Source organism: Crinia signifera, chromosome 11 (assembly GCF_055691185.1).
Source record: "Crinia signifera chromosome 11, ASM5569118v1, whole genome shotgun sequence".
Lineage (NCBI taxonomy): Eukaryota > Metazoa > Chordata > Amphibia > Anura > Myobatrachidae > Crinia > Crinia signifera.
The window spans coordinates 64,513,762-64,537,492 of record NC_139227.1 but is presented as its reverse complement, the minus strand read 5'-3'; positions in this window follow the sequence as shown (position 1 = coordinate 64,537,492).

The window sequence follows — 23,731 nt, the reverse complement described above, 5'->3', positions numbered from 1 at the left end:
GTTTTACTCGGTTATGTATGTTCTTATTTGTTTAGCTCACTGTTTTAAAAAAAAAAAGTTAAAAAAAAATGGCAATAAATGATCGTAAAACAAATTATGCTTCGTTATTATTATCAAATTAACCCTTCTTTCAAAGCGAACCGTTGATCCGCCTAAAAGATATGGATATTTTCACTGACTGATCTGTTGGATTCTAGCTCTCATTAATGACTCGTTTTGCCCATCACTAGAATGATGCATATAAACAGGGGAGGGGCAAGGCACAGTACACTGAGTCTGTGTAAAATTTGGAGAGCTGCGGCGGTGATGGGAATGAGTAGCGGTGACTGCCTGCAGTAGCGCTCTCCCCTGGCTGGCACTATATGCAGCCACATGTTTTTTCATGTTGATACCACCGCTGCATCAGCTCATAGTATGCAAGACCCATAAAACAAGTTCTACAGTCTATACATTTTTATTAGCATAAAGTAAATGAATAAGCCACATGAAGCACAATGCTAGGAACAAGTCATCTGTTTCCCCTGGGAAGTAATAAAAATAAACATTCTTGTGCAAATATTTCTATATCCATGAAATTAAAGGCCATGTTAAAGGCTATGAACAAAGGGATTCCTTCAATACCAGAATGCATTGTCTCTACTGGGTCAGCCATAGACATTAGTTTAAAGGATGCAATGAGTTCCTCCCACAGTATTTGTAACCAGATGGTCTGATGGATTAATATGCATATATCTATTTATTCTGACATTGTACGGTCCTGTTTGTTGACAGAACATGTGCTAGAAACAGTGGCAGACACAGGTGTACCACTGCAGCTCAGAGAGAAATGACACAAGGCACCTAATAAGCTATGTATATGGAAAGAATACAGTAGATTACTGTTCATCCAACAAGAAATTTTTTGCAAGGTTAAGTATTTTGTACAGGTTCAGTATGATTTGCAGGCAACTGGGATCGACTGCGGTATCTGGGCTACAGTTATCTGTATCTGGGAATGCAGTTAATATGCAATCTCCACTGCTGGCATATTAACTGCATACCTTTTATAGATACCAAGCTGGGATAGCTCTGGAACTGGTGGGAGAGTGATATAATGCAATAGAAGGATTTCCCAAATCCAACTGCTGTAACATTTAAGCTTATCCTAGGGATTCAGTATTGAATCCCGGCGGTCGGGATCCCGGCGTTCAGAATCCCGACGCCGGAATCCAGACAGCCGAAATGCCGACAAGGGGGGGACGTGGATCGCCCCCCCTTGCGGGCTCGCTGCGCTCGCCACGCAGCGGGCCCGGTGCCTCGCTACGCTCGGCACGCTATTTTATTCTCCCTCCAGGGGTGTCGTGGACACCCCAGGAGGGAGAAAGTGTCGGCATTTCGGCGGTCGGGATTCCGGCGTCGGGATTCTGAACGCCGGGATCCCGACCGCCGGGATCTTAACTGCATCCCTATCCTAGAAAGTCTCCTGCATAAATGGCCTTGTCAGGGGATACCCTTAAAATGTACGTATATCCTGGATTTATTACAGATGTGCCAAAGCAGATATAGGTTTCTATGGGGGCTGGTACAATGAAATACTATATACTATGTACCAAATTCTAGAAAGCTTGGCTCTGGTATCTAGTATCATTCTAACATGGAGCAAGCCATTGTAGCCTATGGTCTACGTATCTCCGTATGGCCACATGTGCATGCGTGGTCTGATGGGGGTCAGAGATCACTTTACTTTACACAGCACCGACAGGGTCCTATCAGAAACCCTTTTTCTGGGGGGCACTTTGGGTAGGCTTATAATGATTTTAAACTGTTATTATACATTGATAGCATTACCCTAAAAGTAAAAATGACCATTTCAACCTTCCTTGATTGTGCAAAACGCACCCCAAATTTCGTATACTCACTTTTGGGAACAAGAGAAATGGGAAAAACCCTGGGAAGCAGGAGGTTTTTTTAGAATTTTTTGGGAGTACCCTAGGGCCCCCTTTGCATGGTGGAAAGGTTGTAAGAGTAATAGAGGGAATGGTAGAAACAGAAGGAGTAAGTGGGAAAGAGAGAATGATTGGGGGGGTGAGAAAGAGAGAAAGTGTGGTGTATGTGAGAGAAAGAGGGAGGGGGAGATAGAGAATGCATATGTGGAAATGGAAGAGGGAGGAATTGGAGAGTGTGTGACAGTGTGTGCATGCTGAAGACAGGTGGGAGGGGGCTGGAGGGACTCAGAGGTGGGGAAGCTGCTGGAGGGACTCAGAGGTGTGTAAGCCGCTGGAGGGACACAGGGAATGGAGCTGCTGATGGATATGGACAGAGAGCTGCTGGATTCACAAAGACAGATGTGTATAAGCAGCACAACTGTGAACATTATGTGTATAAGGGGCAATACTGTGTGACTTAATATGAATCAAGGGCACTACATGCGGAGTAATGTGTATATGATTGTGCTACCGTATATTGTCATTTCAATTGGACTTACTATTTTGTGACCACACCCTTTTCCTTGTGGGAACATTATCCCTTTATGGGAGGTAGGGCACAAATTCCCTGGCACTGGTCTAGTCTCTTCCTAATGCACCGTGAGGGGGGGGGGGGGGGGGGGGGGGGGGGGGGGGGGGTTGGTGGTGGTGGTGGTGGTGATGGTGTTAGGGGAAAGGAGTTCCACCACCTCTCCAGGACCACTTAAGCCCTGGCAGGGGCACAGCACAGATAATACATGAAGAGCCCGATAAAGAATTTTATGTTATTAGTTGTAGGTCCAGGTCCGGGCCCCTTCTCTGTCAGTTACTCCAGACCCCACAGTCCTCTCCTGATGGTGGACCTGAGTATTGCATAGGATAAGCTGCTTACAGCAGATTAGCATATGCAATCCTTAGCAATGAAGGAAAAGCTGCATACCAGCTTCTCCTACATACCACCTCCTGCCTTCATACCACCTCCTGTCTGTATACCACCTCTGGCCTGCATATCACTCCCATGCCTGCATACCACCTCCTTCCTGCATACCACCCCATGTCTGCAAACCACCTCCTGCCTTCATACCACCTCCTGCCTGCATACCACCTCCAGCCTATACACCACCTCCTGCCTGCACACCACCTCCTGTCTTCATAAGACCTCCTGCCTGTATGCCACCTCCTTCCTGCAAACCACCTCCTTCCTGCATATCACTCCCATGCCTGCATACCACCTCCTGCTTGCATACCTCCCCCATGCCTGCATACCGCCTCCTGCCTGCTTACTACCTCTTGCATGCATACCCCCTCCTGCCTGCATACCAACCCCATGCCTGCACACCATCTCCTGCCTTCATAAGACCTCCTGCCAGCATACCACCTCTGGCCTGCATATCACTCCCATGCCTGCATACCACCTCCTGCCTGCATACCACCCCTGCCTGCATACCACCTCCTGCCTGCATACCACCCCCATGCCTGCACACCACCTACTTCCTTCATACCACCTCCTGCCTGCATACCACTTCTGGCCTGCATATCACTCCTATGCCTGTATACCACCTCTTGCCTGCATACCACCTCCTGCATGCATACCACCTCCTACCTTCATACCACCTCCTGTGTGCATTTGTGACAGCATTATATAGGAGAGGTCCTTCAAATATACGACCCCTGCTGAATCAGCCTCTAAGACCCAGGTTTACAGAACTTTCTGACTGCTCCCACCAGGAGGGGGCATCTAGTTCAGCAAAACAGGGAACAAAGTTCTGGAGCAGGGGGGTAGGTTGGGGTCATTGAGACCTAATCAGTTCATTAAAGGGGAAGGACTAGGATGAAATGATTCAGTGCAATCCGCATCATCAGCCCCCAAAACCATCTACATTGCCTTTATTAGTGGGTAGCCACAGGGGAGAGTGGGGGTGCAGGCAGGTGTTAGCAGGATGTAGGAGCTTGCCTACTTCTCTGGGTGGATGGGAGTGCCACACAATTTTTAGGCTATAAGCACTTGTGGTTGTTAAATTTATATTAGGGGTTGCTACATCTTTGTAATAATGTTGGATTTATCACCTGTATCTATTGTGATTAAGTTTATAGTCTTGTATTTCCCTTGATGTCACAACTGGTTGTGTAATTCTTGCATTACATCTGTATCACTTCAGCACTTGCTGTAGAGTCACTCCCACTGCAAAACACTTACGTTTAGTGAATTTTGATCTGACGGAAATTAGATCTTTCTTACTTTAATGCCATGGAGCACAGGTGCAGAGCAGACAAGTGATAATTGCCACATACACAAGCTGCATAAATGCACATGCTGAGCATGACATACAGCACTGAAACTTTAACCACACATAACAGAACAGGACTGTGCAGTCCTCTAAATGTAGCTTGAAAGAAACAAAAGAAAAGTCATATCCACATAAGGGGCCTTATTCAGAATCAGTTGCAGTTTTGACAACCAGCCATGTTTTGGGGTGCAGCAGCTACTTGTGACGTTACACAGTCGCCATAGTCGGGACTGCGCCCACAAAATGCTCTGACGCCCCCCCCCCCATCACTACTTAAACTGCGGTCACGGTAAGATACAGTATACGGAAAGCGCAGAGTAGCAATTTTCGGACATCTACGAGGGATGAGGTTATTACTGAGCCACTGCATGCACCTCCTGTTGAAATATTTTAATTTGATATAAATGATACGCTTTCTATTGAGTTTATATATGCAAATGAATTCTACCAGAGTATTAAAAACAAGGAGGTTTTTTGGGGTTGGTCGCACAAGACCTCTAGTCAAAGAGAGGTGGACCCCCTTATGCAAATATTTATTTTAGTAGCAATATGATGCTGGGGGTGTGCTACCATAGGACATGGAAATTTGTAAACAAAAAGAGAGAGAAAAGATGTCCTGTGTTGGTGCACCAAACAGAGATAAAATTTAACTTTTATTAATTTCTTAGTTAAGAACTGCGAGATAAAATGGAAACAAATAACAAAAACAAGGGTGGGGTTCACACAATTTTAAAACCAAGGTGGCAGGCAGATGTTGCAAGGATGTTTTGTTGTGTTTTTACTTTATGAATAGTGTGTGTATGGTCTGTCCAGATCTTAAGTCTGGCAGATCAGTGGGCGTGTCTGAGCGGAGGTTGAAGTAGCCTCCTATAATAATAGCTCCAAACCACACGGTTTACAGTGCATATGTATGGGATTAATATCCTATGAAGGTCCCAATATCATTAGTGGGGATCCACTGTCACTGAAAGTTTATCAGACAGTCAGTGAAGGGATAGCTCTCAGGGAGGGTCCCTCCAAGCTTATAAACCCCTCTGATGGGTGCACTGAAACAATTGCAGATCACCCTGTGTGTACGTAGATCCGGCGTGGAGACGCTCTAGGATCAGTGCGGGTGTCTATGCACCCCAGGGTGTCTCAGCTCCGACAATTCAGGTGGAGCCGCCTCCTAGAGTTTACACATATGCAACAGTCAGCACCGTTGTGGGGGCTGTCATAGTGTCTCGCTCTCTCCTGAAAATAAGGCTCCCACTGCTTCTATGTACTACACCAGTTGTAGATCGCCCGGTGTGTATGGTCTCTAGCACGGAAAACGTTCCAGTGTAGGACCCAGGTGAATACACTACCGGGTGAGTATTCACCTGGGTCCTACACTGGAACGTTTTCCGTGCTAGAGACCATACCTGGGTCCTACACTGGAACGTTTTCCGTGCTAGAGACCATACACACCGGGCGATCTACAACTGGTGTAGTACATAGAAGCAGTGGGAGCCTTAAAAAAAAATATATGATGGTGCCACACACACACACAGTGGCTTACACTACAGAATATATGACTGATAAAATTGCCAATGTATGTATCAAAATCACAACAACACTTGAGCCTCACTCACACTTGTCTACTAGAAAGCTACATCCACTAGAACATGCCACATTTTGCCATACATATATACCTGCATGTCACTGCTTAATAGCTAAACTGCATGATAGATAGATAGATAGATACCACATTAAAAGGCTAGGCTAGTCCCTCTACCAAGGGCCGGCGCCACCACTAGGCAGCTTTAGGCATTTGCCTAGGGCGCTGGCACCTGGAGGGCGGCAGTTCGCCCCTCACCCCCAGCACTGTGATACCTGTGTAAAAAAAACTTCCGTCCCCGGCGTCCCTGCTGAGTGCTGGTGCATGCAGGGGTGTCCGTGCCGCCGGGGGAGCCTGCGGCGCTGTTATTGTGTATACGCTTGTCGCGCCTGGCGGGGTCCCTACAGTGAATAGAAAATAACTAGCGCTATGCGCGCGGCGGCGCGGGAAGCGCTAGTTATTTTCTATTCACTGTAGGGACCCCGGTGGGCTTGACAGCACTCAGCAGGGACGCCGGGGACGCCGGGGACCGAAGTTTTTTTACACAGGTACCAACCTCCCCCCCGGCACCGGGGTGCCCCCACCCCGACTCGCCTGGGGCGCTCCGGTGCCTTGCACCGGCCCTGCCTCTACCCCTTACTTCATGAATCATTGTGACATTGCCAGATAGGTGAAAGTGCAGCACTAATCCGCTTCCATACACCAAACAATTTCTAAGGTAAATCCATCCTACATAATAGCTTTCAAAAATACATGGCGACAACACGGGCCCACTGGCTAGAGGGGGGCCCTGGGGAACTGCCCACTTGTGACTCCATTATAAATCCGGCCTGGCCATACTCCATTGATGTTTTATTTGTGCTTCTATACAAAGACCCTCCATAAATAAACACTCATCACCTACATGAGCCTCCAGATTCCACGTTTGCAGCATGGCCCTATAACCCCAAAGTGTATCTGTTGTTATCCATTTGTTTTGACTAGTCTTTACTATATTAAAGCAAAATGTCATCAGCTGGGCGACATAACAAACTGTACCTAAGTCAGTAATGAGGCATTACGTCTATTTACCCCTGGCCGGCAGCTCCACAATGTCATCATCCTCCACGTTGGGAGGTGGTGGGAAGTTGGCCACGGGTAGGGGTACCTCCTCCTGCTGTTGGTATTGGGGGGGGGGAGGAAGGTAGAATGCGGAGGTTGGTGAGTGGCTAGGGGGAGGGGTGTGTGTAGGGGGAGTGGAGGTGAAGTATTCCGCCTCATGGCGGCCCTCATCCTCCTCCTCCTCCATCTCCACCTGTCCCGCCTCCTCCTCCTCCACCTCCACCTGGCCCTCCACTTCTACCTCCACCTCCTGGGCCACCTCCGGGGCAACCTCCGGGGCCTCCTCCTGGGCCTCCTCCTGGGCCTCCTCCTGGGCCTCCTCATGGCCCTCCTCACGGGCCTCCTCCTGGGCCTCCTCATGGGCCTGTATGGCTCTCTCCCGCGCTGTGGGTTAAACAAACAAAATGGTTGAGTGTCATTTGACATTCTAATTACTATAACAAGTACATATCATATCCACATTAATGCATGTGTTATATATCACACATATAGTATATGCCATATCTATATCATCAACACCCAATTGACCTCATGTAATATAATTATTTAATAATGTGAAAATGAAAAAATTCACTGTTAATTATGTGTATTTTGCGTCAATACTTACAGCGTTCAAGACGCCGCCTCAAAGCCTGCAGAAGTTCCAGCTGGCGCCTCCGCAGGTCGGACCATCGCCTCTCCAACTGGGCGATGGTCCTCCGCACATTTGTGCGGGCGAATATTCTGCGCCGGGCTGCAACGTAGGCCCGGCGCTTGTCCCGATTGGACACATAGGGCCCTGCCCATCCTAGCCTCCGCTACATAACGGAGACTAGGGACAGCAGCTCCGCAGTGCTGAATGCCGCTGCTCTCTGGTAAGAAGCCATTTTACCAATGGCGCATGAAAAATATTCATGTCCTGTGATTGGTTGTTAAGTTTACTATTTGGTATTAACTTTATTATCCATATTGACATGAAAATTGTGTATGCGCCAAACAATCCGCGAAAACATTGCACCGCGAAGCAACGCATGCTATAGCTTGGCATCGCATAGCTGTAGTTCGCATTACTTACTGTATGCATTTATGTGTATAAGAAAAAACACATACACATACTAGCAGTTCTCCTGACTACACCATTATATTGGACACCTAATACACCTAAGCTGGCTGCCTGCCTGCCTGCCTGCCTGCCTGGCTCCTACTTCAAATATATAAAAAAAAAAACACCCAGCAAAATATATATATATATATATATATATATATATATATATATATATATATATGTGATAATAAATATTACATCTACAAATAAAATAATCACCAACACATACCACACATACATGGTGAAAAAAGTATGAAAATCAATCTACTCACCAGACATGGATGATAAGCTCAGCTACAATATTGGAAACATAAAAAACATTTTCAAATCTATGTACAAGGTATAAATGTGACCTGCAATATTGGTCTTACACCAATACACCTCAAACATAATACGTAGTGCAATTGATATTGGCATTTAGAGGCCATGGTGGCTAATTATAAATTTTGACGACACAAAATTAACATCATTTTCCACCTTGATGGGTGTAATTGATCAGAAATTGGGTTGGTCTGTGCAACATTCAAAAATGTACCTGAAGCAGGGGCGTAGCTATGCTGAGGCAGCCCCCGCCATGGCTTGGAGGAGCCAGCGTCTGCTGGGCGCACTGAGAACTGAAGAAAGGTCACTGACTGCACACAGAGCTGGCGCTGGCTCGCTCTGCAGTGCAGGAAGGCACCGACATGGACAAGCGCTGTCCCTGCTGCTCCTGTCAAACAGCTGACAGGCAGCAGTAAGCTACAGCAGTGGAGAAGAAAGCTCTGCAGCCCGATCCCCCTGGCCGGTCCTCTCCCCCTCAGGTAAAACACACAGGCTCCCCACTGCTGCAGTGTAACCTCGAGGCTGTTATAATCAGTTCCCACGGCCCCCTCTCTGGCAGGTTGTATACCTTCCCTCCCCCACTCTGGAGTCTCACATGCACTTAAACCTCCAGTCCCAGCAGCAGCTGAGAAGCTTCCTCTATGGCTATGCATTTCCTTTTCCTCCTGTACGACGTGTTGCTCCGCCCCCAGATCTCCTGCTACACTTTCTCAGATCTGCTGCTGTCCTCCCCTGCTTACTGTAAGTCTAGATTCTATCCCTAGCTGTGCCACTGCCTCTACCTACCCCATGTGTGCCCCTGCCCACCCCATGTGTGCCCCTACCCACCCCATGTGTGCCCCTGTCCACCATATGTGTGCCCTTGCTCCTGCCCACCCCATGTGTGCCTCAGCCCACCCCATGTGTGTCCCTGTCCACCCCATGTGTGCCCCTACCCACCCCATGTGTGTCCCTGTCCACAGTCCATCATATGTGTGCCCTTGCTCCTGCCTACCCCATGTGTGTCCCTGCCCACCCCATGTGTGTCCCTGCCCACCCCATGTGTGTCCCTGTCCACCCCATGTGTGCCCCTACCCATCCCATGTATGCCCCTGTTCGCCATAGGTGTGCAGCTTGCTCCTGCCCACCCATGTGTGTCCCTGTCCATCATATGTGTGCCCCTGCCCACCCCATGTGTGCCCCTGTCCACCCCATGTGTGCCCCTGCCCACCCCATGTGTGCCCCTGTCCACCCCATGTGTGCCCCTGCCCACCCCATGTGTGCCCCTGTCCACCCCATGTGTGCCCCTACCCACCCCATGTGTGCCCCTGCCCACCCCATGTGTCCCTGTCCACCCCATGTGTGTCCCTGTCCACCCCATGTGTGCCCCTGTCCACCCCATGTGTGCCCCTACCCACCCCATGTGTGCCCCTACCCACCCATGTGTGTCCCTGTCCATCATATGTGTGCCCTTGCTCCTGCCTACCCCATGTGTGCCCCTGCCTATCATATGTGTGCCCTTGCTCCTGCCCACCCCATGTGTGTCCCTGTCCACCCCATGTGTGCCCCTGCCCACCCCATGTGTGCCCCTGCCCACCCCATGTGTGTCCCTGTCCACCCCATGTGTGCCCCTACCCATCCCATGTATGCCCCTGTTCGCCATATGTGTGCAGCTTGCTCCTGCCCACCCATGTGTGTCCCTGTCCATCATATGTGTGCCCCTGCCCACCCCATGTGTGCCCTTGTCCACCCCATGTGTGCCTCTGCCCACCCCATGTGTGCCCCTGCCCACCCCATATGTGCCCCTGCCCACCCCATGTGTGCCCCTACCCACCCCATGTGTGCCCCTGCCCACCCCATGTGTCCCTGTCCACCCCATGTGTGTCCCTGTCCACCCCATGTGTGTCCCTGTCCACCCCACGTGTGCCCCTACCCAGTCCATGTGTGCCCCTACCCACCCATGTGTGTCCCTGTCCATCATATGTGTGCCCTTGCTCCTGCCTACCCCATGTGTGCCCCTGCCTATCATATGTGTGCCCTTGCTCCTGGCCACCCCATGTGTGTCCCTGTCCACCCCATGTGTGTCCCTGTCCACCCCATGTGTGCCCCTGCCCACCCCATGTGTGCCCCTACCCACCCCATGTGTGCCCCTACCCACCCATGTGTGTCCCTGTCCATCATATGTGTGCCCTTGCTCCTGCCCACCCCATGTGTGTCCATCCCACCCTATGTGTGCCCCTGCCCACCCCATGTGTGTCCCTGTCCATCATATGTGTGCCCTTGCTCCTGCCCACCCCATGTGTGCCCCTGCCCACCCCATGTGTGCCCCTACCCACCCCATGTGTGCCCCTGTCCATCATATGTGTGCCCTTGCTCCTGCGTACCCCATGTGTGCCCCTGCCCACCCCATGTGTGCCCCTACCCACCCCATGTGTGCCCCTATCCATCATATGTGTGCCCTTGCTCCTGCCCACCCCATGTGTGTCCTTTCCACCCCATGTGTGACCCTTTGCCATCTCTACCTCTGACCCCCCATGTGTTCTTCTTTTGCTTTCCCCATCTGTACCTCTGCAGCTCTGCTTTGTCCTTATGTGTACCCATGCCTCCCCTCCATGGCTGTTTTCTGCAAGACCAACACAAGACCATGTACAGCGCCACACATTTGAAGAATGCACGTAAGCACAATTTTTTTGGGGTAAAGCACTGGGGAGGGTCTGTGTGGATGTGGGGAGGGTTCTGCTCCTTCTCCCCATGGTGACTTACTGCCTGACATCTATTAAGGGTTACCTTATGTCTAGCGTACAGTGTAAGGTGCATTACAGTGTGTGGCGTACAGTGTAAGTGGCATTATGTGTGTGGTGTACAGTGTAAGTGGCATTACGGTGTGTGGCGTACAGTGTAAGTGGCATTATGGTGTGTGGCGTACAGTGTAAGTGGCATTATGGCCCTTATTCTGATCGGTGCGGATATTCCCGCATTCTTACGGAGCGGTCCGCACGCCACGGTGTTTTGCCGCATGCGGCCATCGTCCGTAGAAACGCCCACGTGTCCTCCGCATTCGGACGGACTGACTCTTTAAGAACAGGGCGTGTTTACGGACGACATACAAACCATGCGTGTGCGGGAGAAACACTCCGATTCTGCACGGTATTACAGAGTATTACAGAGTATGCTCGGAAATACCGCATCCGAACGGGAGCCAAGCGGTGCTACCGCCCGTAAGCGGGGTATTTACGCCAAACAACCCACTATTAAGTATCTTCTGCAATACATCACATGACCCACTTATTCAATTACCTATCCTCATAAAAACTGCTTATTTGGAATTGGAATCAATTAGATGCCAATATATCCTTACAAGCATGCCTAACACATGCATTGCACACATTAACCCTTACAGCAATTGAAGTGCAATGGTTTCAATTAAAGCACTGACAAGCGTCCTATTAGTGAGTAATGAGTAAAGGAGTAGATTCTATTGGGTTCAGGTGTTAATGGTTGTAGTCATTAGGCGTACGTTCGCCTACCGCATGAACGAGTGGTGTCCGCAAAGCAATAGTACACTTGTGGACACCGCACATTTCTGCCCTTTTTGATCGCGTGCATTCGGAGTGGTTTCCGAATGTACGCCCCCCAACATAAGTGTACTCCCCCGTGTCCGCCCATGTTTCCGCCCCGTTTTGCCCACTTTGAAACTACGCCCATGTGTCATTCCGCATGACGCCCATAATACGCCCCTATTTCCCGACTGATAGCGGTGAACAGTTTTGGACGGGATTTGGCCGAACTGGTACCGAGTCAAGGCGTGGCACATGCGCGTAGCGTTCTCCACGCATGCGCAGACGCCGTAAAGACGCGATCCGTAAGTACGCGGTAAAGTCCGCGTCAATCAGAATAAGGGCCCATGTGTGTGGTGTACAGTGTAAGTGGCATTATGTGTGTGGCGTACAGTGTAAGTGGCATTACGGTGTGTGGCGTTCAGTGTAAGTGGCATTATGGTGTGTGGCTTACAGTGTAAGTGGCATTATGTGTGTGGCGTACAGTGTAAGTGGCATTATGTGTGTGGTGTACAGTGTAAGTGGCATTATGTGTGTGGCATACAGTGTAAGTGGCATTATGTGTGTGGCGTACATTGTAAGTGGCATTACGGTGTGTGGCGTACATTGTAAGTGGCATTACGGTGTGTGGCGTACAGTGTAAGTGGCATTACGGTGTGTGGCATACAATGTAAGTGGCATTGTGTGTGGTGTACAATGTAAGTGGCATTATGTGTGTGGTATACAGTGTAAGTGGCATTATGGTGTGTGGCGTACAGTTTAAATGGTATTACGGTGTGTGTCGTACGGTGTAAGTGGCATTATGGTGTGTGGCGTATCCGCAGCTGGTATCCCCGACGGCTTTCCGGGGAGCGGGATGGGCGCAGGGGAGGATCTTGCGGCTCAGATGGTACCTCCCACTCATCAAAGGGTATCTCACGCCGCACAGCTATGTTGTGAAAGAATGCACACAAGCCCACAATCCTCGACACCATTTCAGGCGCATACTGTAAGTCACCACCAGTCCGGTGGAGCACTCTAAATTGACCCTTTAACAGGCCAATTGAGCGCTCCACCACTTGCCTGGTGGCAACATGCGCCCTATTGAATGCCTCCTGTGGGCCTGGTGCTGGGGAGCTGTACGGCGTAAGTCACCCAGAACCCACGCATCACGGCCTTCAAGCTCTTGGAGTCTCTGCCAAATCCCGGTTTGTCGGATAACATGAGAGTCATGGGCACTTCCGGGAAACTTCGAGTTGAAGGCGAGAATTTCCATGGATGGGCCACATACCACCATCACGTTGAGTGAGTGGAACAATTTTCGGTTCCTATAGATCTTCTCCTTTCGTGATGGAGGCACAAATGGTACATGGGTGCCATCCACAGCCCCTATCACATTAGGGAAGCCAGCAATTTGATGGAATGCCTGCTGGCTTCTGTGAAGGGTCTCTTGGGCAAAAGACATGGCCATGAAGTGCCCCTTGCGCCTAAACATGGCTGACGTCACACGCCTCAGGATTCTGCCGAAAGCCGGCTGAGATATTCCAGCAAGTACTGCCACTACTTGTTGGAATGATCCTGAGGCGCAGAAATGCAAGACCGCCAGCAGCTGAGTGTGAGGCGGAATTGCCGTCGTGAGCCCATGAATAGGTTCTAGATCACTCTCAATTAAAGAGAGTATATCTAGAATGAAATGTGGGGGTAACCGGTACCTAGTAAGTACCTCATCATCGGGCATCCCAAAGAGTGTCACCCGTGTGCGAAAGATTCTTGCACGTCCTGGCCTCCTTGGGCGACGAGTGGGTTGAGCCGCAAGTACCCTTAGCCCATTAGCCACAAAGTCCATCATTGCTTCAGCAACCTACAATGAAATGATCAAATGAAATGGAACACCTATGCAAAGAATGCTCACCCTAAAAAATTAGTAGAATTGTATGAATCCATACGTACAATAGACGGCCGGCCAGTAAAGTCCCGAATATCCATAATGTTCTACAATGATGTAACAATAATATTACCTCACCACACAACTTTGTAAACACAAATATCTCTATTACATTTAACACCTAAACACTAATTAAGTATTATATGTAAGAACAATTGATCATAAAATCATGTAGTCTGACACATGTATGACAAATTGAAAAAATATGTTGGGTTAAAATGCATGGGACATCAAAGTGTGCGCCTTCTGATGGTGTGAAAGGGAATGTTGTAACATGATTAACCTCCATTGCGAACTGTAACAGTATGGGACACATTTCAACTATTGATGGGACATGTAGTTCACCAATATATGGTGGCCCACAGGTTTAACACCTGTGTGTTAAATGGTGGCCAGGTAACATGATTCATTAATGCTAACAAGCCTTTGCTGAACAAAAAATCTTTAATATGTGAACAAATGGTGCATACATTATAACCCTTACATTGTTAATGTATATCATCTCTACAATGACCATGGGAGAGCTTACCTTAGACCCGGCCACAATACAGATCTGGAGACAAATGAATCTAGCAGCAAACCACTATTTATAGGCCTATCACATGTGTTGTGCATGACATCAGTGATGAATATTGCATGACTTGTGGGGTGGATTTCCAAATGGATTGGGTTACTTACATTTTTGGTACATTCACAACAATAGCACAGTACTAATGAACATTCACAGATAGCATTTATGATTTTATAACGTTGGAGGTGGCCATTATAGAAAATATTACCAGATTTCACCGAAAATAGACATTGAAGGTACGCCAGGTTTTCTACATTCGAATTGCCGCTACTATGGGCGTGGCCTATGCGCTGCACAAACAGCACGGCGTACGCTGCCGTACGGAACGCTGCCGCACGGAACGCTGCCGCAAAAAACACAGGGTGGAGCTGAAGTACGCCACTGACAGAAATAGTATATAAAGGTGTGCTAGAACCACAAAATGGTGTTGCAAACATGGCTGTCTCTCATTCTGAGGGAGAGCAAGACTTCCAGAGCCTCATGGAACGCCTGGACCCCAGCACCTCCTATGTGCCCCTCCAACAACAGGCATTTGGAGGAGAGCAGGCAGCTGGCCCATCTTCTGCCTCAGCAGAATCATTGGGAACACAGCAGGTGGCTTCCCAAGATAGTAGCATGGCCAGCACTTCAGGTACAGCGACAGGTGGCCGTGGGCGTGGCCGCGGTCGTGGTCAAAAGAGCCCAACAGAGGATCCAGACACCAGGAACATGGCATTTGAACTGCAGGAGCTTGCCATTCTGGTACCCCGTGCAAGGGATTGGATAGAGTGTCCACAGGAGAAGCTGACACACACCAGGAAATGGAAGATTTGGGATGACATAACCGCGTGGTAGCTCCACAAGTTCATGAGAGGGAGCATGTGAAGAAGAGGCAAGTTAAAGTGTGCTACATTTGTGCAGAAGTAGACCAGTAATGTTTGTATTATATGTTAGATGGAGTTGGCGAATGGTCGGTCACGTTGCTAGGAGCAACAGACATGATTGGCATGTCTCTTCTTCTATATTTTTTGGAGGTTGAGTGGGAATGTTTGTTCTAAGTGTTGTGTTGATAGTTTTACATAATGTAAGTTATGTAGAATGAAGCACACGTTGACATCGGTAGCAGATTCCAATGCATGCTACATCAAACGTCAGGGGTGACATGTATTAATATGAGAACTTTGCATGCAGGTGGCACGACTTCAAAACCAACCTGAAGAAGAAGCTGACCAAACGGCAGGAACACAGCTAAACCTCTGGGGCTGGCCCCATGCCAGCAAAATTGAAGCTCACCCCCCTGGAAGAGATGGCAGTTGGCTGCATAGCCATAGAGGAGATCCGGGGGGTGAGCAACATGGATAGCAAGGCCCCAGCGGAAGTCTTTGCTGCTTATGTTGAAGGTAATTATTTGGCATGGCATAAGTAGTTGGTACTAATTTTCAAGGAATGTGTTGTAATTGTAATTTTCTCTTTCACCAGCATCCCCGCCGTGTGGTCAAGCAAGTCTTAAGGAGGTGGAGGAGTCTGTACCACCTGCCACCACTGCCAGACATGTGCAGCAGCAGCAGCCACCGGCCACACAGGATGTGGACAGGTGGGTGGAGATGCTTGGCCAGATTCACCAGCAGGGAGAGATAGCGTCAGAGCGGATGCGTAGGACGGAGGAGGTCATGATGGGTCTTGTCAGCACCCAGCAGTCCGTAGCTGCCAGCCTGCGGGTGCTGGCAGATAAATCCTGCCGGATGAATGACCTCCTCCAAGACCTAGTTACCACCAATCTGGCCCTATTGGCAGCCGTCTCTGGTGCTTTCCCACCACCAGCACTCCCTGCTGGCAGAAGGGGAAGAGCATCATCCCCTTCGCCATCATCGGGCCCACCTGCCCCACCATCCCAACGTGGCCGTGGGCGAGGAGCTGCTGCTGCACGTGGCAAGGGCCCTTCCAAGGCCAAAAAGCCCTGCACATGAACTTGTGTCCACATTAATCTCCACCCTTATGTTTTCCCAAATCTTTAATTTTGCTGTGTGTGTCAGCCTCCTGTGTGCAAACCAATCCCCTGCACAGGGTACCCACATTTGCCCTGGGTTCGAATGCTGTGTTTGGTTCCTCTGTTTGCCTCTTTTGGCTGCCATTACTGTCTGCTGTACTTGAAGTGTTGGTGCTATACTTTTGTTGTGAAGCCACCTGATGTGTTCCTAATGATTCTGCTGTGGCTATGTATGTAAATAATACCTTGTTATATTTTTATTTATTTTTCTACATTCCTGGTATGGTACCTTTAATTTGTTGCATGTGTCCGAAAACATGCTTTTTCCATTTTATGTTTGACGTTAGTGTAATAAATTTATATTTTGATCCCCAAATGTGTGGTTTTATTGGTAAATGTACAAGTGACATGTATATTTATATTAGTGATAGTAAGTTCTGTCCATTGCTTGCAGTGTAAATGTGTGTCAAAAATGCAGCATATATTTGTGTGTTTAGTAATGGTCCATTTAAGCTACAAGGTTTCCAATTGAAGCAATGAAAAGAGTGTAATTAATGAGTAATGAGTAGAGGAGTGGATTGTATTGTGTTCAGCTGAAATTGGTTGAGGTGCGCCCGTACTGATTGGGCGTTCCGAATGCCTAGCGCATGACCGAGTGGTGTCCGCAAAGCAATACTTGCTTATGAAGACCGCATGTTTCCTGCCTTTTTGTTCGCGTGCATTCGGTGTGCTGTCCGAATGTACGCGTACCAGAATTAGTGCACTCCCTCGTGTACGCCCATGTTTACGCCCAGTTTAGCCCACTTTGAAACTACGCCCCTGTGTAGTTCCGAATGACGCCCATATTACGCCCATATCTCACGAGTGAATGCGGTGCACATTTCTGTACGGTATTGGTGAGAACAAGTACGGAGACCTTGCGTGGCACATGCGCATAGCGTTGCCCACGCATGCGCAGACGGCTAAAAAATGCCATCCGAAAGAGTGCGGGAAAGTACGCACAGACCAGAATAAGGCCCATAGAAACATACAATTTGACGGCAGATAAGAACCATTTGGCCCATCTAGTCTGCCCCTTTTTTTACCCTTCAGGTAATCTCAACCCTTTTTGATCCTTATTTCTTCAAAAAGGGTTGAGATTACCTGAAGGGTAGACTTGCCCACTGTTCAGGGTGGCTGGGAGTGCCACCAGATTTTCAGAAGCCTCCCAGCTATTCTGGGTGAGTAGGCAAGTTTGTGAAAAATGTATATAACACATTACTTTATCAGGGAGGGTACTCTGACTCAGTTTAGAGTAGGGAGGGTACTCACTTTACCCACTCAGCTCTGGGCCCCATATCACTCCCTGCACCTCTCAGTGTTCCTAGCAATTTGCCAATGGTCACGCATTGCATTGTAAAGACCTCACAACACAAATGGCATCTCTTAATATTATCGTAAGAGCTATACTTTTCAGTTTAATTGCATATCTTAATCCTTACGGTGTTACTAGTCGCCAGCTGTGCGTGCGATCGGTGACTGGATGTATCACAGTCATAACGCGATGCATGATGTATCTCGTCCTATGTGAAAACACCTGTTATAGCCAAGTTTATTCATTAGAAAGGTTTATTCGTAGATGCAACGAACATGTCAAGATTTTTATACAAGATCTCCTTATAAATGGGCATATATTGAAATCTGCATCAGCTCATAAATATTTAGATTTAAGTCATATTTTAGATTTCTTTCACAAATGGCGTTTTGCAGTAGTACAGGCTGTTTTGTAGATTGTAAGGTCCCAGTATTGCAGTCTTGGAGATCTTAGCTCACCACTCCACACAATACCATTTCCCACTACAGTATATTCTAGTAGTAGAGCTAAGATGACGACAGTCAATTAATTCTGCTATATGATGTGGCTGGGGAACGACAGGGAATACTTAATGCCAAATAGTCCTGGCGAAACATAGAAAACTTCTCAGCCAAATGAGGAATAAGGGAAATGTTTTACAGAACAGTGTATACAGTTTTGCTGATCAGCATTAAATTCCGTTTCTATTTGATCAATTTTTGTTTCAAAATTAACACAATTAAGTTTTTGCATTACTAAAATTTTAAAATATCTATGGTGACATCTGATTACTTTACAGTAATGTGCTCTACCGCATGTTATGGGTATTTTCCTTTATTTTAATAAAGTATCAGCTGCCTTTATTGAAATAAATGTATTTAATGCTGTGGTGTGTTTTAAGTATTTTACTCTTAAAGCTACTGCGTAATTACTAGGGATGTGCACCGGCCACTTTTTCGCGTTTAGGGTTCTGATTACCTTCAGGCTTTGGGTTCTAATGGGTTTTGCCAAAACACACCCTAAACGTGATAAATATCCTGCAACCCTTCAACATTTCTGCCAACACAGGATAGTGGGGGAACTTCCCTGGCACATTCTTGATGCCACAAGCCCGGGGTTTGGACATCCGTTTCAGCAATATTAGCGCTACTGTGGTGTGGAGCTGTGGAGGAGATCGAGTGCTGGCGCCATCTTGCTGCTGCTGCCCTGCATAAAGCTGAACTATGGAGCTCTGCAAAGCCGCACTCCTATCCGGACAGATACTGTATATAGGTGCCAGCCATCTCTTCCTCTCCAGAGTTGGGCACGGTCTCACTGTCTGTTCCTGGCGTGAGGTGTCGGCTGTGGACACCTTGCCTGAAGGGATTTAGTGCAATAAGCGCCATCTCCTCTCTCTTTCACTGCGGGCTTGGACTTTTCGGTCCTCCTTCTCTACTCAACGGGACACAGTGAGTGAGCTACCTTTTGTTTTATTGTACTATAGGAGGCATGCTAGCCGCCTCCCAAATTCTTTTTTAATGGTAAACAGTTTTCTAAAATGCCATATGCGCCTGGCGATATGGTAGAGTGGCCGGTCTTATAATTTCTATTGCATTGGTACCGCTGACCTCCCTTGCGTTGATTTGTACCCTTTTCTCATATACATTGATTATGGTTGTCATTAGCTAATATCCTGCTCTCTATATATGTGTACTCTGCCTCCATGTCAGGTGAGGCGGCAGGCAGAGGTTCGGCAGTGTTGGAGGGCAGCATGTAAATCTGTAGCGTGGTCCCGCTCTAAGGCTATAGACGCCGGGAGACCAGCGCCGCCATCTTGCTTGGGGGCAAACAGGGGATTGGGCCAGGTCAGGTATTCTCACCTGTTTCACTGTGACAGCCAATGGCAGCCGCCCTCTATGCATATAGGGGATCTGCCTAGGTAGCTCAGTGTCAGTGCAAAAAGTCTTCTGTGCCGTGCACTTCCTGGAAGGCTCCTGACTCATTGTGTCCTTGCTATTTCCCGCTGTGTCCGTCAGCTTGGCCATAGACACCATCGCTTCCTTCCAGTCATGCTGGTTGCCAGCTTCTCTCTGGTACTCTTGAGTGCTACCTCCTGGATTCCAAGCTCTGCTCCCGCTCCTGGAACTTCCAAGAATCCATCTTCAGCATCCGCAGGTCTCAGACATTCCTCAAAATTCTTTCAGTCACCGGATCCACTATTGTTGCCATCTTTCCACTTCTTTATCAGGACATTCCTCCTCATTGTAATCTGGACATTCCTCCTCATTGTTATCTGGATATTTCTACTCATTGTAATCTGAACATTCCTCCTCATTGTTATCTGGATATTCCTCATCCTTGCTATTTACTATTATTTTGCCTGTCTTTTTCTCAAAGAAGTATTTGAGTCCGTGTATGACATAATTTATTAAACCCGCTTGTTTTAACCTTACTGCTGCTGCCTTGTCTCCAGTCCCTGAACACCACACGACCCCATTAGAACCTTTAACCGTGACAGTGGCTGTTATTATTTTTTATTTTAACTATATCCTTTAGCTTATTCAACTGATATTCTTAATGGCTGGGTGGGTGGGGTATGAGGTGTAAGTTAGTCGTGGTTAAGAGGGCTAATAAGGTGGTTTAGGACTACCATTGGCTATTACCACTAATTTATTACCTTCTCTGGGGGGTGGGAGGGGGGGGGAGGGATGGTTGTTTAGGTTAGTATAGTATGGGGTAGCTATAGTGTTAGGGGGGGTATGGTTAGGGGATCCAGGTACGCCTTAGCTGGGGGCAGGTTGTACAGGGTGGGGGGATATGTGGGTGGTTTGTTTTGGGCCTTTTGGGTGGGTATTTTTGATTTATACTTCCCACTTCCCGGTTAGACCAGGTGCTTGACTTTGCATTATTCTTTCTCCCCAGACTAGTGTTTTTTTCTTTATCTGGTACTATAGCAACAGACTACACTCCTTTATATATACTGCTAATGTATTGTTCTTGGGGGTGGGTTGGATAACTCCGGATGGCGCCTCCGGTTGTGTCTAGTCCACATTCATTTTGATAAATACTGTAGATTTACTGCTACGATAATATCCCTCTATATCTTGCTGTATATGTACCCTACGGTTACTGTTTCAACACGTGTGATACTCGTCAACTGCGTCTGTTGTACCTTTAGCCTATGTTGGGAAGTATGTTTTTGTTTGTATTTCAAAACTATTATTAAAAAATTACTGAATTAAAAAAAAAACACACCTTAAACGTTTTGGGTTCTGATTTTTTTTTTTTAAAGCATTAAAACTGCTAAAATCGCAGAATTATTATTTTTTGCTCCTACGCTATTATTAACCTCGATAACATTAGTTTCCACTCATTTCCAGTCTATTCTGAACACCTCACACTTCACAATATTGTTTTTAGGGCAAAAGGTTGCAACAAGGTAGCTGGATAACTATGCTAAGCCACACAAGTGTTCTGCACAAACACGTGGCTCATCTAGGAGTGGCACTGCAGCGACAGACAGCATGGCAGTTTGATAAACTAGGTCTCAAAAAGACCACCATCTGGCTTGATCGTGTGTACCACAGCCGAGGAGCAGTGGGCGATTGGTGCAGCAATGCAATAGCTGCAACGGAGTGGAACCTTCTGACCACAGGCGACGGTCAGCCGAGGAGCAGTGGGCAATTGGTGCAGCAATGCAATAGCTGCAAAGGAGTGGAACCTTCTGACCACAGGCGATGACAAGCCGAGGAGCAGTGGGTGATTGGTGCAGCAATGCAATAGCTGCAAAGGGGTGGAACCTTCTGACCACAGGCGGCGACCAGCTGAGGAGCAGTGGGCGATTGGTGCAGCACTGAGTTGGTCTGCGAGTGTGCTGTCTATCTGTTTTTAATAATTTAATATCCAATAAGACCACTTTCTGGCTTGATTGTGTTTACCACCAGCCAAGGAGCAGTGGGCGATTCAGCAGCCTTCGGCAGGCAGTGGCGGAATGGAAAAAGTGTGCAGCAATTTTGTGGGCCACCACAAGCATTTCCTGCACACTCCTGTCACTTTTTAGGCCATCTTCCGACGGCATCTGGTTCTGTGAAGCAGGGTGAGAGCGGCAGCGGCAGACTCCCAGAATAATATAGGGAATATCCTCATCTGCATTACTGTGTCTGTGAATGTGTCACACTCATGTACGTGTTATCTGTGCTTAAGGTACAGTGCCTACATTAACAACACTGCAGAATGGCTTCCCAGAGACACCTGTAACACCCTATCTAAGGCAGTAGATGCACCAGCAGAGATGTATTATATGTAGTAGAATGGAATGGAACCTACTGACCAGACATAACCAGGCGACGACCAGCCAAGGAACAGTGGGTGATTCGGGCAGCAATCAATGACTCTCAGCAGTGGGATTAATGAATGGTGATGCAAGATGGAATTGTCCTTGTACGCCCTCCCACCCACCCTTTTGTTGCGGAAATAGGACATGCACACTTTAACAAACCAAACATTTCAGGCCTACAAAACTGTGGCTGAAATGATTGGTTTGTTTGGGCCCCCACACAAAATCAATTCATATCTCCCTGTATAAACTGGCTCTACAGAGACAAGATGTCATTGTCACTCCTCATCCTCCTCCTCTGATTCCTCGCCCCCTTCAGTGTGTACTTCCTCATCCTCACAGATTATCAATTCGTCCCCGCTGGACTCCACAATCACAGGTCCCATTATAATCTCTGGAGGCAATTCCTCTGGAGGCAATTTATTGTGTGGGCAAAACATGGCACGTGCTGGAAATTGCCCACGTGTAATGCCAGCACAATGTTACTGGCGTTGTCCGACACCACAATTCCCCAGGAGAGTCTAAGGGGGGTAAGCCACTGGGAAATTATTTCCCTCAGTTTCTCTAAGAGGTTTACGGCATTGTGCCTCTTCCTGAACCCGGTGATACACAGCGTAGCCTGCCTTGGAAGGAGCTGGCGTGCAGGAGATGCTGCTGCTGCGGAAGGCGATGCATCTACCCAATGGGCTGTCACAGTCATATAGTCCTTAGTCTACCCTGATCCACTTGTCCACATGTCCGTAGTTAAGTGGACAGTGGGCAAAGTCGCATTTTTCAGGGCACTGAAGACACTTTTTCTGATGTCCCTGTACATCCCGGGTATCGCCTGCATAGTGAAGTGGAATCGAGACAGGATTTGGTACCAGGGATACAGTACCTCACAGTCATGCTGGTGACATGGCCTGCAGGAATCCCCTAGATCTGGATCTGAATTTGACGAGGAGGGAGTTGGTGGTGTGCTGTTCAGGCGCTTGGCTCCAACAGGAGGACCAAGGGATTTAGGTGTCCCTGGACTGCTAGCCACAGTTCCTGAACTAAACACTGATTTATGAAGGGTCTTCAGGTGACGTATAAGGGAGGATGTCCCTAGGTGGGCAAGATCCTTACCCCTGCTTTTTGGAGCTTTACATAAGCTACATATGGCAATACATTTGTTGTCTGGATTCGGATAAGAAAATTCCAGACCGTAGAGGTGGATTTATTGGTCCTCTGCCCAGGCATGACGATGGGCTTTTTCATCCCATGGACAACAACTGTTTCTCCCCCTGGTGCCTCATTTAAGCAAACCACCTCAGCATCCTCCTCGCCAACTTCCTCCTCTGCGCCAGCTACATCAATATCCTCCTCTCGGTCTATAACATTGACACCTTCATTATCTAAATCAGGAACTGCACTGTGGGTGATCCTTCCAGCATATGCAGAGGGAGTGCTGAAAATGGTGGAAGGAAACACCACTTCCCATACAGCGATGGGAAGGTCAGGCATCGCAACCACCAACACCCTTGGACTTTCCTTGGGGGTTTGTGATAACATGTCTTCTTTAGTAGGCAGAGATGTTTGCTGTGTTTTTGATGACAGCTGAAATCTCTTCAAATTTCTAAAGGGGGGAGTAGGAGGGCTTGCATGGTCATGTGTAATTGAACCACCAGTCATGAATACAGGCCAGGGCCTTAACCGTTCCTTGCCACTCCATGTCGTAAATGGCACATTGCCAATTTTATGTTTCTCCTCCAATGATTTACATTTATTTTTTTTGGTACTCCTTTTACT